The sequence below is a fragment of the Cebidichthys violaceus genome, unplaced genomic scaffold, assembly GCF_023349555.1.
Source record: "Cebidichthys violaceus isolate CVI_PGR_0920_01 unplaced genomic scaffold, fCebVio1.0.p SCAF_3, whole genome shotgun sequence".
Taxonomy (NCBI): Eukaryota; Metazoa; Chordata; class Actinopteri; order Perciformes; family Stichaeidae; genus Cebidichthys; species Cebidichthys violaceus.
This window is the reverse complement of record NW_027176483.1, coordinates 15,316,074-15,329,956: the sequence shown is the minus strand read 5'-3', so window position 1 is coordinate 15,329,956 and position 13,883 is coordinate 15,316,074. Positions and strand designations below refer to the sequence as shown.

Here is a 13,883-nt window from a genome sequence, read left to right as displayed (position 1 = left end):
CAAACAGAATTGAATTGAATAGACCCTATTGCCAACAATACCCCATTTAGCCATTTTGCTTCATATTTTGCTTTTAATCTACCATCACTGCAGAACCACTTGCTTCAGATTACATTAAGATAAATAACCGGTGGACAGAGAAGGAAGTGAAGGTGGTTTTAATCAGATGTTGGCCTTTTAACGGAACAAATTAATACAACTTTCTGTTTCTGTTTTCCGTTGCACACGGTCAAATTATTGTCCAAGCTTTTATTGAGAGCATCTGTGTTTGATTGTCTGTCTTTTGAGATTATTTGTGAAAAGCCCACAATATATAGAAATACTATTTACACCTAAATACAAATTATTATCTATATGTAAAAGAACTGTGACAGAGTGGACAGTTCTTTGCAAAGCAAGGACAAAAAAAAAATATTTTTTTTTAAATGAGATTGCCAAAGGAGGTGAACATTTTGCACAACAGTAATCAAACACTGTAGAAGGACAGATGAAAGTGCAAGGACTGTGTATCACATTCAGGTTTGGGGTTATTTTGAATAGATAAATAAAATCAGAATGCCAGCCAGTTGTTATCACTTATCAGTTCTGCCTCAGTGTAAAGCCACTACTATATCCCCAGTTGGAGCATATACTTCTTGCATCATGGTAATATCCTCAGCCTTCCCTATTGTTTCCCTTAATCGAGCCAGAGACACAGCTATAAATCAGTGGGCAGGATCTGGCCTGGTCCCCTCCTATGAGTCAGTCTTGGCTCTCTGCTGTGAAAGTTGGCCAGCTCTCAGTGTTCAGATATAAATGTTACTTAGTTGCTGGTTATACAATATGCATGTGGCAGTGTGAAACCCATCTATAACCATATAGTTTTCACTTAGAGGGCTAGTGTGGCTAATTGTTCCCTAGCTGTATTTCATTTGGCCCTGTTACATGAAGCTATGAGTACAATTTGAATGTAAAAGACTTTGGCACAAGCCTCTACAGTAGGTGATAGTGTTGTATATCGGCTGTCACAGGGCAGAGCGGTTTCTGCATGCCCGGCTCTGGGCGTTACAAAAATCTATTTTCAGAGTAATGCATCAAGGGAAACCCATGTTTTTGTTGTTGTTGTTTTTTGGGTGAGCAATTGGTATGTTGTTTTTTGGGTGAGCAATTGGTATGTTGTTTGACAGCGTTGTGAAGGTAGAAAGGAATACAGGTCATGTGGGGAATGCAACCTCACCCCACATATTCTTGCACGTCTACATGGCATGCAGCTTGTTTTATTGCGCTGTGAAATGGTCCCAAGAAGAGACTTAAACCTCTGGTCTGAATGAGAAAATGTAGGACAGGTGTGTGTGTGTGTGTGTGTGTGTGTGTGTGTGTGTGTGTGTGTGTGTGTGTGTGTGTGTGTGTGTGTGTGTGTGTGTGTGTGTGTGTGTGTGTGTGTGTGTGTGTGTGTGTGTGTGTGTGTGTGAGAGAAAGTGGTGTAGTTTTGGAGTCTTTCCATTCAAACCATGCCACATTCTGGGTCACAGTGTCTTCAGTCACTTTTTGACTACGTAAATAGAAATAAGTGCTCTTTTTGTTATTTTGAGGATGGCATGGCCCTTTTAGCCGATCTTGGATCATCACTTCCTCTTCTCTGTGTCTTTCTGTGTTTGGCTTACGTCTCCTCTGCACTCTGCTGCCCCCCCCCCCCCCCCCCCTCCTCTTTGTCTTTGCCCCTCAAGCACTGTCAGCTCAGGGATTCTCTCTCAGTTCACTTCTTATTTAGGTTAGACATACTTAAGTGCTTCCTCCTTTGCTCAGTGACAGGATTTAAAGGCACAGATTCCGTCTCTGCCGCCCAACCCATTTTACTTTTTGGTTTGCCATTGGATCATTCACTGAGACGTCATCAGCAGAGATCCATGCTTCACAGATGCATTATGAATGTGATATCTCAGGAACGTCTGGAGGGAATGTCTTCAATTGTCCAGAAGGGGTGGGGGAAAGAAATCGATTCTCTCTGAAAGATTATGACTCGAAACTAAACAGTATGATCGCTTGTAACAGTTCTGTGACACCAGGCCTTCCATTATTAACCGCTGCACCGGAACGCAACAGAAGTAATACACATGGGTCTTGTTTACGTTCTAAACAAAGCTAAATACTAGCGGCGTTTTGGTGAGGGCGGCTAAGCTTGAGCACCCGAATATGCATACAATCGGACCGGCACCCCCTGGCTTAAAAGCTAACGTATGGAAGCATTTCACTTCTTCTTGCCAACCAAACCAAACCAAAGCTAAAGTCAAGGAATCACTGAGGAAAGCAGGTAAGATGGTAGAAACACGCTATGCGTGGACATCCATCACAACCGCACACTTTATCATCACTGCATGTATGGTTTCACCAGAGAAAGCGTTGTTTTTGTATCGGAGCTGGTACAAACAGGAGGATTTGGTTTAAGAGAAGTCTATATTATTCATTATGAATCAATACAAATATGCAGTGTTTTACCAGTAGCATATAGTCACAGTGAGCAAAAATAAATCAATAATAGAAAATTTTGGTGCAGCAAGATGAATCGCTAATCGTTTTATAATCGCATCGTAGCCCTCTGAATGGAATCGTGAGGTGCCTGGAGATTCATGTTGTATTATCCCAATTAAAATGTAGTTTAAAGTTCATAGACACAGACTTCTAATGTACAAATGTTTATTCATGTCTGTACTTTAGAGGTAAATATTGAATAGCCTTACAAAGTGACAACATAATGTCATGTGTGTGTTTCCCTGCAGCACAACTGGTGCCATACTGAATTTTTTGGGGTTGAGTGATTACAAATTTGCATTTGTGGATGTGACTTTGCATCTGTTAGAAATCATATGTGTTTCTTTGCGTGTGTGTGTGTGTGTGTGTGTGTGTGTGTGTGTGCGTGTGTGTGCGTGTGCGTGCTTCTGTGTGAATTGATGTGTGTGTTGTTTGCTTTGGCTTTTGGATTTCTGGCTTATCACACATCCCAGCTGTTTGACAATGCATTGTTTTTTTAATGCACGGGCAGAATTAAGAGGCATTTCGAGGGAAAACAAAAGTAAGACCAGAATGGGGTGTTGGAAAACAGCATTTTAGCTGTAAACAATGAACAATATACTGTACGTCAAGTGCAACCAATTAGAATCTGAGTCCAAATTTTGATTAAAATGAGAAGTGGATTCAAAATGTACTGTGAGACTCCTTCAGTCAACCTGGAGTCACATCCTTCTAGGGTGTGTATTTCTTTAGTGTAAGGCTAGCAGTCCTCCGTGAGTGTGTAAGTGTCTCTGTGTTTGTTTGAGCTGTAACTGCCACCGTGTTTCTGTTGACTCAGTAAACACACACTGAACAGAATCCTGTTTCTTTCCATGAAAAAGGGCCGAGAGTGCAATCAGTTTTGCTCTTACTTTGAATGACCTATGATTTTTGGATTGGATGAAAGATAGTCCGCTAGAGTAGTTCTTAAGCGTCACATCTACGTTAGCTGGAGACTGTCTAGCTCTGTGACCGACTGAGAGTGGTGTGTTTGTCTGTGTGTTCAGGTGGAAAACACACTGTGCATTTGGCCTGGAGAGACGTTAACGGCTCCTTTGGGAGTGAGGCTCCACCCTCCTCCTTAACGCAGTGGTGCGATCAGGAGGAGCATGGGAAGGACAGACACCGGGAGCGAGGCGGGTTTTTGTCTGTTTGTACTGTGTGAGTTAAAGTGAAACCTTACTCTTCCTTTTTGTATCTCCGAAGGTGAGACAGGCTGCTCCAACAAAGGCTTCTGGATGCGGTGTCTCCCGCGGCTCAGGTGAAAGGTAAGCTGAGCGCTCACCTGCAAGGCCACTCTTTAATGACTTAATAATGCATACACTTAGTGGAATTGGCTGGCGATCTCTTCTAGACTCAGTTAATCACATGGTTTGCATGTGTCATTCACATGTTACAGTCCAAGGTTACGCTTAAACTTTTCTGAACATTCTACTTTGAAAAATTCAAGTACATTTCTACTCAGTGTTTCCACGAGGGATAACTCACTTTTTAAGCAGAAGAGAGAATTAGGGAAGTGAGAAGTAGATGTGTTTTCTGTTTATGACAGTTTTTATTACATTTTATATACATGCTTTCTGCAGCTATTTGATTTGAGTAGTGCTCAGAAGCATCCATTTGTGCTGGTTTTTTTGGTGACTTTTTTTGTGTGTCAGTGTTACAAAGTTTGAGATCAGTGCAGCATTGAAAGAGGAGAAACAGTTTGACAGAACTGAGATCAGCAGCTTACAGGGTGTGTCCGATTCATTTGGTTTAGAAGGGAGTAAATGTTTGGGGTTGCACAAGGACAGTTGGCTCCAGAATGATACTTCAGATACGCAGAGCCCTTTTAACAGGCAGTGTGTGCCTGCAGTACATGTTGATCTTTCATACAGTGGCAGAGGAAGTGTAATGACTAGTTACTATTTTTCATTTCAGCCTCCAATCCTGAGCACACTGTGTATTTTGGTCTCTCCTGGAGGGATACGTGTACGAGAGTCTTTCATGTTGTTTAGTTGTACACCCACATCTGTCCATTGGGCGAGAAGACTGAAACCAGGCGTTCGTTTTACACTTACTCAGACGAATTTACCCCTCTAACCGTTAAAGAAAGTTCTTTTTGGTCTGGTGGAATCACACTGATAGAAATGACACAGCTGTGGTCTATGCTTTTGGTGTCCTGAAGCTGCGTTTGCTTTGCTATTCCGTCCAGCCCTAAGATGGTAGAAGACTGTACAGCCGTGAAAATACACCATTTGCCCGCTCATATCAGTCAGGAAGCGTTTGGATTCAGCCTTGACCGAGCTGTTTATTTTGGCATGTGTCGGCAGCATGGAGACGTGTGCGATTTAACTGAAAATTACACATTAACCAGGCAAAATGACTCAACCTGTACCCAGCAGCCCACACCCAGGCTACTGTTGTCTCACTTTATTTTCTGCCTTAAAAGCCACACATTCAGACTATCTGATGTACTATGATGTTCAGATAATAGTTATAAATACTTTATATTTAATGTTTCTGTCTACAGACTGACGAGTTACACAATTCCCTTATCTGTTCTGCGTTCCATTAATAAAGCTTAGGATTGTGCACATGATGTAGTGTCCATTTACTGTGCACAGAATTTAAAAAATAATGTGGGGCAACAGATGGAGGGTGTCTTAAATTGTCCCTACATTTCCAAACTATCGTATCAGCAGTGAATCACTCAGTTTTTTGTTTTTTTTCAGTTACCCCACACCAACAGTACTGTGGTCACAATTTGGCTTACACGGGTGGAAAGTGCAGAAAGCAGAACTTTGTCATATTCAGTGTAAACTTATTTTCATCCTCTGTGGTTTATGGAATGAAAGACGTACCGCTATATACACACTGAAATACCAAAATGTCACCTTTATGTCCGTCTCTTTGTCTCACTGTCTTACATGTTGAAATAATGATGACCAAGCAGCCTTGATAGCACTTACTGAATGTTCATTTAATTTTAAAGACTGGTTTACTTGGTCTTTGTCTTGCTGTGGAGAGGAATAACAACATGAATATAAATATGGAAGTTGTTGTCAATAGCATATTGTCAATAGTCAAAATCCATATTTAGTCTCTCCTAAGGCTCTAATACTAATCATTTGATCAACACGTTACTTGATGCAGCATAGTTTAAAATGACGATTGAAGGTGCAGCGACAGGAATAGTACGGGACAATAAGATTTATTGTATGGGTCATATTTTAAATTTTCATAGGCCTACGTATTGTTACTTAATGTTAGCCTGGAGCAGGTTCATGATGCACTCGTCATGCATTCAGGGTGTTGCCTTTGATAATTAAACTAAAGGACAAGTCGGTCCAAACTGGTGTTCAGGCAGAACAGAATTAAATAGAGAGCTATTAATGCTAAATATCATCTTCATTGGGTATTGTAGAACTCAGTTCACAGAAAGATTAGCGTACCCAGCAGTCTCTTTTGATCAGCCAAGCAAAGTGTAATTGGATCAACACAAAGGGAGCCAGAGTAAGATTTATGTTTATTTATTGTCTTCCTGTTGGTTTGAGAGTGGCTTCATTCATCTTTGTGTTGGATCTGAGACTCTTCCTGTGTATTAGTTACTCATGGAAACCAATCTGGACTTCCTGTTCTTTCTGAAACAGCATCATGATGTCAAAAGTAAAAATGTAGATCACCACCTTATTAGGGCGGCAGTTGAAGTCTATGTGGTGGAGTTCTTAAACCTTGGCAAATAATGTAATTTGGTTGTACTGAACCTTAAAAAGGCAACTGGTAAATGGGCCTTTCTGTGTGGAGTTTGCATGTTCTCTTAGAGCCAAGACATGCAGTTTAGGTTAACTGGCATCTGCAAAAGTGAATGTTGTCAGCCCTGTGCTTTTAAGGCTTATCTTTCAAAGAATAAGCAATATAGCTTTAATCCTTAAATGTAAAGCAAAGTGTCATCTTTGGGAGAACTATTAGTATTTGTCAGGATCCATCCCACTTTCTCCCTACTCCAATGAGCTGTGAATATGATAACCACTCAGGCTAGGATAAGCCCGTGTCTCTGTAAGTGAAAAGCCTGGTAATTGCTCCCAGCTTCTATACAAGTGTCTGTCAGTGTGGGATTGATGCAGAGACAGAAAGAGGGCAGATGGTAAACAAGAAAGTGTGGGAATGGACATGCTGTGGGAAGTGTTGATTCATTGACCAAAACCTTAAATATCATCGTCTAATCAGGCATCACTTGTGCAATTTCATAACGATATTAAAAATAAACCTTTTAGTCCTATATCTAGTTTTCTAGGTATGATGGGGGTGAGGGGTGTGTGTGGGAAGCATGGATGTAAAAAGAGAACTTGATTAACTGCTTTTGCTCAGTCACATATCTGAGCGAGACATGCTATACAATGTTATTTTCAGGATATGTTGGGTTATTCAGGAACACCAACATTTGGCATGCAGCTGGTACCATACAGGCTCTATGAAAACGAACAGTTTGTGTTTGTGTTATGCAGCCTGCAGTTCAGTTGAAGTTTCACAGATTTTTTTGTCATGTGACTGTTGGTCTCAGCAAAATCAATCATGGCTTCCTAATTGTGCTGAAGAGCGCAGAATTTAATGTTTTTTACAGGATCTGTTTTGGGTAAACGGTTTATTTGGGGCAAAATTGTAAAAGACATGTAGAATAAAATATTTTTTATGAAATATTACTATTTCGAGCTTAGTTTTGGTTGAGTTCTATGACGTAAACGTGCGTCACACATGACGTGTTCAGGTTCCTGGGAAAGATGAAAATATGACGACTATGAACGTTTTTACAGCTTTTGTCTATGATAAACGGTGTCATTGTGCTGATTGTTTAAAGAAAACATACTTTTCTATCCCGCTGGCGGGTTTTGGGGTTAAGTTAGCTCATGGGCTGGCTTGTGACACGACTATCAAGTGACTGCTTGGACAAAGGGCAGAACTCGCACTCGTAGCAGATTGACCCAAGTCTTGCTGTGGCAGTATTCATTCATTTATCTTAGGTGTGAGAGCACTCGGCAGTCTAGTCAGCTACACAAAGTCAGCCAAGTCTTTATTTTCTTTGGTAAGCGTTTCTTTAATCCCAGATAAGAGAGGCTTGAAGTTTGGTGAGAAGTGGTATGAAGACATCTTGTTCCCTCTGTCACCGCTTCTCCCTGGGAACAATAGTTAGAGGAGGCCAGAGGCAGGTAGCAGCTCAAGGATGTCACCTAGTAAAGATCTCTGTTTACTGAAGATGGTTGCAGGTAATGCAGTTACAAGTCTAGCTTGATTTTAAAATGTCTGCTCGTATGCTGCATGCATTAACATTGGTGTACTGCTCGATGGCCTCTGAAAAGCATTGTGCTCTTTTGTCGGAAGAAGAAACCTGGAAGATGATAAACAAACATGGACATTGTGATGAAGATAATGTTTAATAGAGATGCTCCGCCTCTCTAGCAGTGCCCGGCTGAAAGCAAGTAATGCAGCTTGCGGAGGCCTCCGCTCTGCCCTCTGGCCTGAGCTCCCCATGTATTACTGGCCGACATCAGCAACGGCAACGAGGGCTGTGGCTTGGGAAGTTGGGGAAGGACTCAGCCAGACATTTCTACGGCATAGTGCTGCAACAGGTGTCATTCGGTTTAATTAAAGGCATTCTTTTCTAAGGAATCGGTTTGTTGCGTTTTATTCATGTCTGCAATCCCAAGGGTAAAAAACAAACAATGACAAATATCTGATTACTTAAATTTAAAAACCGAATGCCGACCCAACGAACGAATAACCCTGATCGCGGGTGCCGTCACAGCCGCTTGTTGCCTACTAGGTGTCAGCTCAGCTAATTCGAGTCATTGAACTTCTCTCTAGCAGCCATGTTTGTTGTGTTGGGGCCTTTTTGATATTTTTCCATGCAAGTATCTGAAAAATAATATGCCGCTAATTGTATGCTGGACATGCTGCTGGCCAATGTTAGGCCGTTACATAATTGGCTGCCGCTGGACAACCTCCGTGCCCGCAACAGTCTTCAAAGGGATAAAAGGCGCTGTAATGCCTGTGAAGCTCGGCTAAATCCTGGAATCCCGGACAGCCCCATTCATAGACTCTTTATCTGTATACTGTAAACGACCACAGGGCTAATGTACGCCGGCTAGCAGCACAGAATAGCATATCGCCTCTTTCTGGCTTGTAGCCTGGTAGCTTCACTTTGAGCTTAATTTTGGCTCTTCAGAAACATATGGGTGACTTCAAGGAGACTACGTCCATACTTTATTCATTCTATGATGATTACCTGTTTGAAGTAGCTTAAATGTTTAATGGTTTATTGAGAGAGTTTATTAAGAAACAAACGGCAATATCATTCGCCTGCCTTACGTGTGCTGAATGTACCTGTGCTGGTTTGTGATAACTCAGACCCTGACTCGTTTCAAAACTTACCAGGAACAATATCCTTTTGCTTATTTCTCCTACATCCTCTGCTTTTTTCTCTAGTTTGCTCATTCATAAAGTTCTATAGCTGCAGTATATGCAGGCGTATTTTTCTCAAGTGTAATACTTCTGATTTTGGCTCCACAGTTTAGCTGGCAAAGCAGTTTTATTTTTATAGCCAAAGTAATTTTTATTCAGTTTTTAAAATATGCCGTCAGTATTTTAGCCAACAGTCAGCTGAGTTGATGGAAAGGTAGAAGCAGCAGTGTTGTACAGTCCAGAGATGTTATTGCAGAACTCACGACAAGCTCTGAGTAAAATGCCCCAATCAAATTGTATTTCAGAAAATATGAGCCATAATGTATTCGGCTTTGGCAGCTGGTGATATTAAATGGTATATAACAGTCTGAGGAGTCTGTAATGTGCTCCTACCCTCGGCCTCCCGCTGAGCTGCTCTTTGATTCAGCATCATTAATTAAAGTAATTTATCCGACCCCTTGTCATCCATTATCCCTTACTTAAAGGCCTTCCTTCTGTCCAATCAGGACAGGCCGCCTCCAGGTCTCTGCTGGCAGACATCTTCCTCCCGGCCCCTCACACTTCCTGTCTCTCTAGCAGAAAGAGAGACACTCACTCCCCTGAGTACCACACTTTGCCCAGCTTGTAGCCTGGGCTGGTTCAGACTCGTTTTCTGCTCCTTTTTTTCTGTATCTAATTCCCTCTCTATGCAACCGCCACATCTTATTATTTCCTTTTCTGACACAGAGTTTTCAGCTCTATAAAAAGGTCTCATCTTGATGTACCAAGGCCTTATAATCGCTGCAGCGACTTGAAGTAGAGCACGAGAAACAATTGAATTTGCCCCCCCTCATATATAATTCAAGGTGCCACATGATACATAAAATTGGTTTGATACATTGTTTTTTCCGGCATTTGCTTCATCAGCTTTGGGAGTGGAAATATGGAAGTGGCATTTAGAGCTGGAGGAAAGCTAGATATGAAATTTCTCGATACTGTCAAACTCATAGATGTGTATTTTCATAAATGAACTGCTCTTTTGGCATCTGAGCACAGTCATGTGTTACCCAGTTGTATATATTCTACCTTCATTGTTATATAACGGTGAAAAGTTTTCTCATGCTTTGCCCTCAAAAGGTACACAATGGAAACGGATTGATCGGTGTGGCCGATAAATTGTAACTATGGTTAGAACTGGGCTCTGATAGTAGCCGATGGCTGCACAGCTGCCACCAGTCCGGCAGGACGTACATCCCCGTCTACCATAGAGGCTCCATTTACATAATGAGGTCCACGTTTGCTTAAAATATGTGTGTATACGATTAATCATTCAACTGTTGTAATAACTTACTTACCAATTTGGCATTCTCTCTTCCAAATAATGCAGCCAGGTAGCAATCCATTTATGAAATGCAATCGCACAAGTTAGGATCCTCCCCACCCCGGTGATATGCGGCAACATTAATGGTTTGTACGAGTGACATTTTTCCAATGTGACAAACGTGCTACAGAAGTAATCAAGTCATAAGCTACAGAACAGCGTATCGGCCATCAATAAGAACATGTTCTACCAGATCCAACTTCAGGATGTTCTCCTACTAATGATTAAATGTGGAGAGTCAATGTAAAAGTAACCAACACTCACATTCACTTCTTTCTGTTAAAACAATTAAGAATCATTGACTTCGATGGTCAATTTTGAGATTTATATCGTCTAGGAGTCTGATCCAGATTTATTAATATAGATATTATTAGTTTGACTTAGGTTTTCAGTTCAACAGTCGTCCAGTTTGTACAATCTGTAATAGTCTGAAATTTATCAACAAATTGATCGTTTTGAGTTCGGGGGAGGGGTATCTGATTTTTCCTTCTCTGCACTGTTATTATATCGGCCTTTAACAATCCACTGTTGGTCGACCTCTAATGGAAACTGAGGGTGGCCTTGTGAATACAAAGTAAATGTTGACCCCTGCCTCTTGTACATTGGACCTCTCCCAATCAGATATTCCCAGCCAGGCAGGAGATTCACTTTCTTTAGTTAAGCATGCTACTTCATTTTCAATATTCCATCTCCGGTACTGTCTTCACAACCCGCTTCTTATCTGTCCTACCTCACTAAAACAGGAGGATGGAAGGAAGAAGGTCTATAAAAGCTGGAAAATAATTGGGTTACAATTGAGGACTGTCACTGGGGGTCACAATTTATGTCTTAGCAATAAGAAAAACTAGAAGAAAGATCCCTTTGGGTCGTGCAACCCTTTTCTTTGACCCTCCCCTGACCCCCTGTACTCCTGCCCTCTCCGTTGCTTTCACTCCCCCCCCCCCGATTCTCCCTGACCCTCTGGCCACACCACTTAAAAATATCCTGTGCAAAAGGGCAGACCTCCAAGCAGTATTGATGTTGAATTTGGAAGTGATGAAAGTTGCACGGCACATATCCAAAATAGCACACGCATTCACACCCGACTCTCCCATCATAGTGCAGTACTAGTATCATAATCAAAGTCACGGCTGCAGCGTCTCAAAGTACGTCATTGAGGTCATTGAGGTCCTCTGGTGCTTCTGTGTGCGTGCATACGTGTGAATGTGTGTTTGTGTTTCTGCGTGTCGATGCATTTGTATGTATACAGAGTTGCCATGCTTGGCACCATTTTTGGCACCGCTGTATTCATCAGCTCAGCCTGGCTACGCCTGCCTAAGAGGAGTTCTCACACAGCCACCGCTGGCCTGTATCCAAGCGTACAGACAACCAGCTGGCGTGGTCTGTCTACCGGATCAAATGTGGTTCCAGTGTTTGGAACCATAGATGAATTGTAGAAGTCTCGCATTCATCCAGAAAGGGAAACATCATGAAAACAGTGAGGAATATAAACTTTGAAAGTGGTTTGTCAGTAGGCTGACTGAGCTTGATATGTGTTGAGATTCATGTTACAAAAATGCTTCTGTTAAAATCTAAAGTCTAAAATGAGTTGTGAGGTTAGTGGTACCTCTGCTGTATCGTATGTTTGCAATGGAAATTTCACACACAGCAGTTGTTTTTTAATTTATTTTAGATTTCCGGCTGTGTGCACGGTAAAGTGGGGGCTCAAAGTAAGTATGTGCTTGGGGAAAGGACACTAGAGGAAGAGGAGCACAGAGGGAGAGATGTACTTGAAGAGATCCTTTGATACACTGAATTTGTTTTGGATCGTTGCTCGTGTTTTGATGGAGCCATATCTCTTGGTTAATCCTTGCTCCCCTACTTTTCACCCTGCCTGAACCACAATCTGAGTTCATGTCCCCACCCCCTTGTAGGGAATCCTGGGTCTTGTTTTCAGGCTATATTTACCGTGATCTTTCCCTTCTCCCTGACAGAAGACTCTGTTCCCAGAGACCGGCTGTGTATACGTAGGGAGGTTGTGTCTCCTGCCAGTCTAACCCAAAACGGAGAGAACAGTGGAGGCACTCTTCCCAAATGACAAATCCTAAGGCCTCTCTTCTTCTCCCTAACTCAGGTCACAGCTGGGCAAGAACTCGGATAACCTCCGACAACTTGCCTGGAGTGCATACAAGCTGAAACACTCCATCAGAGGAGCAGGACCTTTAGAGGAAGTTAATAGATGCTCATAGAATAGCTTCATGATGTGCAATTATTGACATTACTGCAGCATCAGGGAGCGGCCTGCTGGGTAGAACAGGGTGGCGACTGTGGTTAAGCGGTGTAGGTGCAGTGAAGGTTTACCATGGTAATGGACCACTGCAGTCCCCACACAACAAGGGGAGTTTCCTATTTTAAGTAAGATCAAATGAGAAGTCTGGCTGGAAGGCATTTTTTCCATGAGAGAGCCTTAAAATATACCTGCAGCCCTCGCAAGACTCAGAATAGAACGACTAAACCACACATCCTCCCACAGAGTGTTGTAAAATTAGCCTCCTTTTTAAACTCAAACAGTTGACCTAGTTCTGCCTTCTTCATGTCCTCTTAGACGCAGTACTTACAGCTTTTGATTTTTCATTTGATTTGATTTAGTTTAGATTTTTAAATGTTTGGAATTATCGGTACTGACCTATACGTGTTACTGGGAGGTTTTGTCAATGTCTTGACATGAATTATTTTATTTGTGTTGTGCATGATGCTAAAATGCAGTGCACATGAGCAAATGGAAGAACAAATATATCTTGCTTGTGTGTGCACATCTCTACACTTTCCACTGTAATGGTCCCTCTGCTACAGTATGTTGCGGTGTTCACTGTCGATGCACATACTGTACTTGGCGAGAGCCTATTGGTGTATATCTGGGTCATATGGGCATTCATTAGTCCTGCAGTCACTGGAGAATGGGGGTTAACAGGGCTGGGGGTGCTGAAAGGAGGACAGATGGAGTGATGGAAGGATGGAGGGAGTGTCTGGACTTAATCTGTGCCATCATATTAGCAACAGCTGGCTTGATGCTGGCTGTCAGAATTGCAAGGCTCTCACACTCTCACACACGCAGTGTGTGCGCACACACACACACACACACACACACACACACACACACACACACACACACACACACACAAAGGAGTTGACAAGTCAAGGCAACATTTGTGTTTGTCACTGAGATTCTGATAGACGGTTCTTCGATCAAGAATGTTATACTTCCTATATTTTTTTTCATCCATTTAAGGCTCTTGTCATGAGCTAGGTTGAGATTTTGGGGTAGGTGTTAAGAATGTATGTCTTTTAATTTGTGTTCCATATATTTGTCAGAGAATAAATGTTGGTGACATGTGTGTACTTGGGCTGTCAGTGTCGGTTTAATCAGATGCCTTCACATTTTTTTTTCTCAACCTGAAGTCACAATGTGAAAATGTTCACCCAGCCAACAGTATGGTTGCAAATTAAAATGTATCAGTCAGGGCAGAATTTTGTTATATTATTAATATGCACATGGTCGGGAGGGCACATTGCAATAACTTAC

General features: G+C 42.0%; 1 protein-coding gene across 3 annotated transcripts in view; it reads left to right on the top strand.

Annotated features, from left to right (window-relative positions):
- Positions 1-13,883, top strand: part of osbpl5 (oxysterol binding protein-like 5) — a 43,397-nt gene that overhangs the window by 7,425 nt on the left and 22,089 nt on the right. For 2 of the 3 annotated variants that reach the window (XM_068722789.1, XM_068722790.1), the window contains exon 2: positions 3,733-3,794. The exons of the other annotated variant lie outside the window; for it this stretch is intronic. The gene's annotated coding sequence lies outside the window, so the exon portion shown is untranslated. The remainder of the gene's footprint in view (positions 1-3,732; positions 3,795-13,883) is intronic. 3 annotated transcript variants of the gene reach the window in all.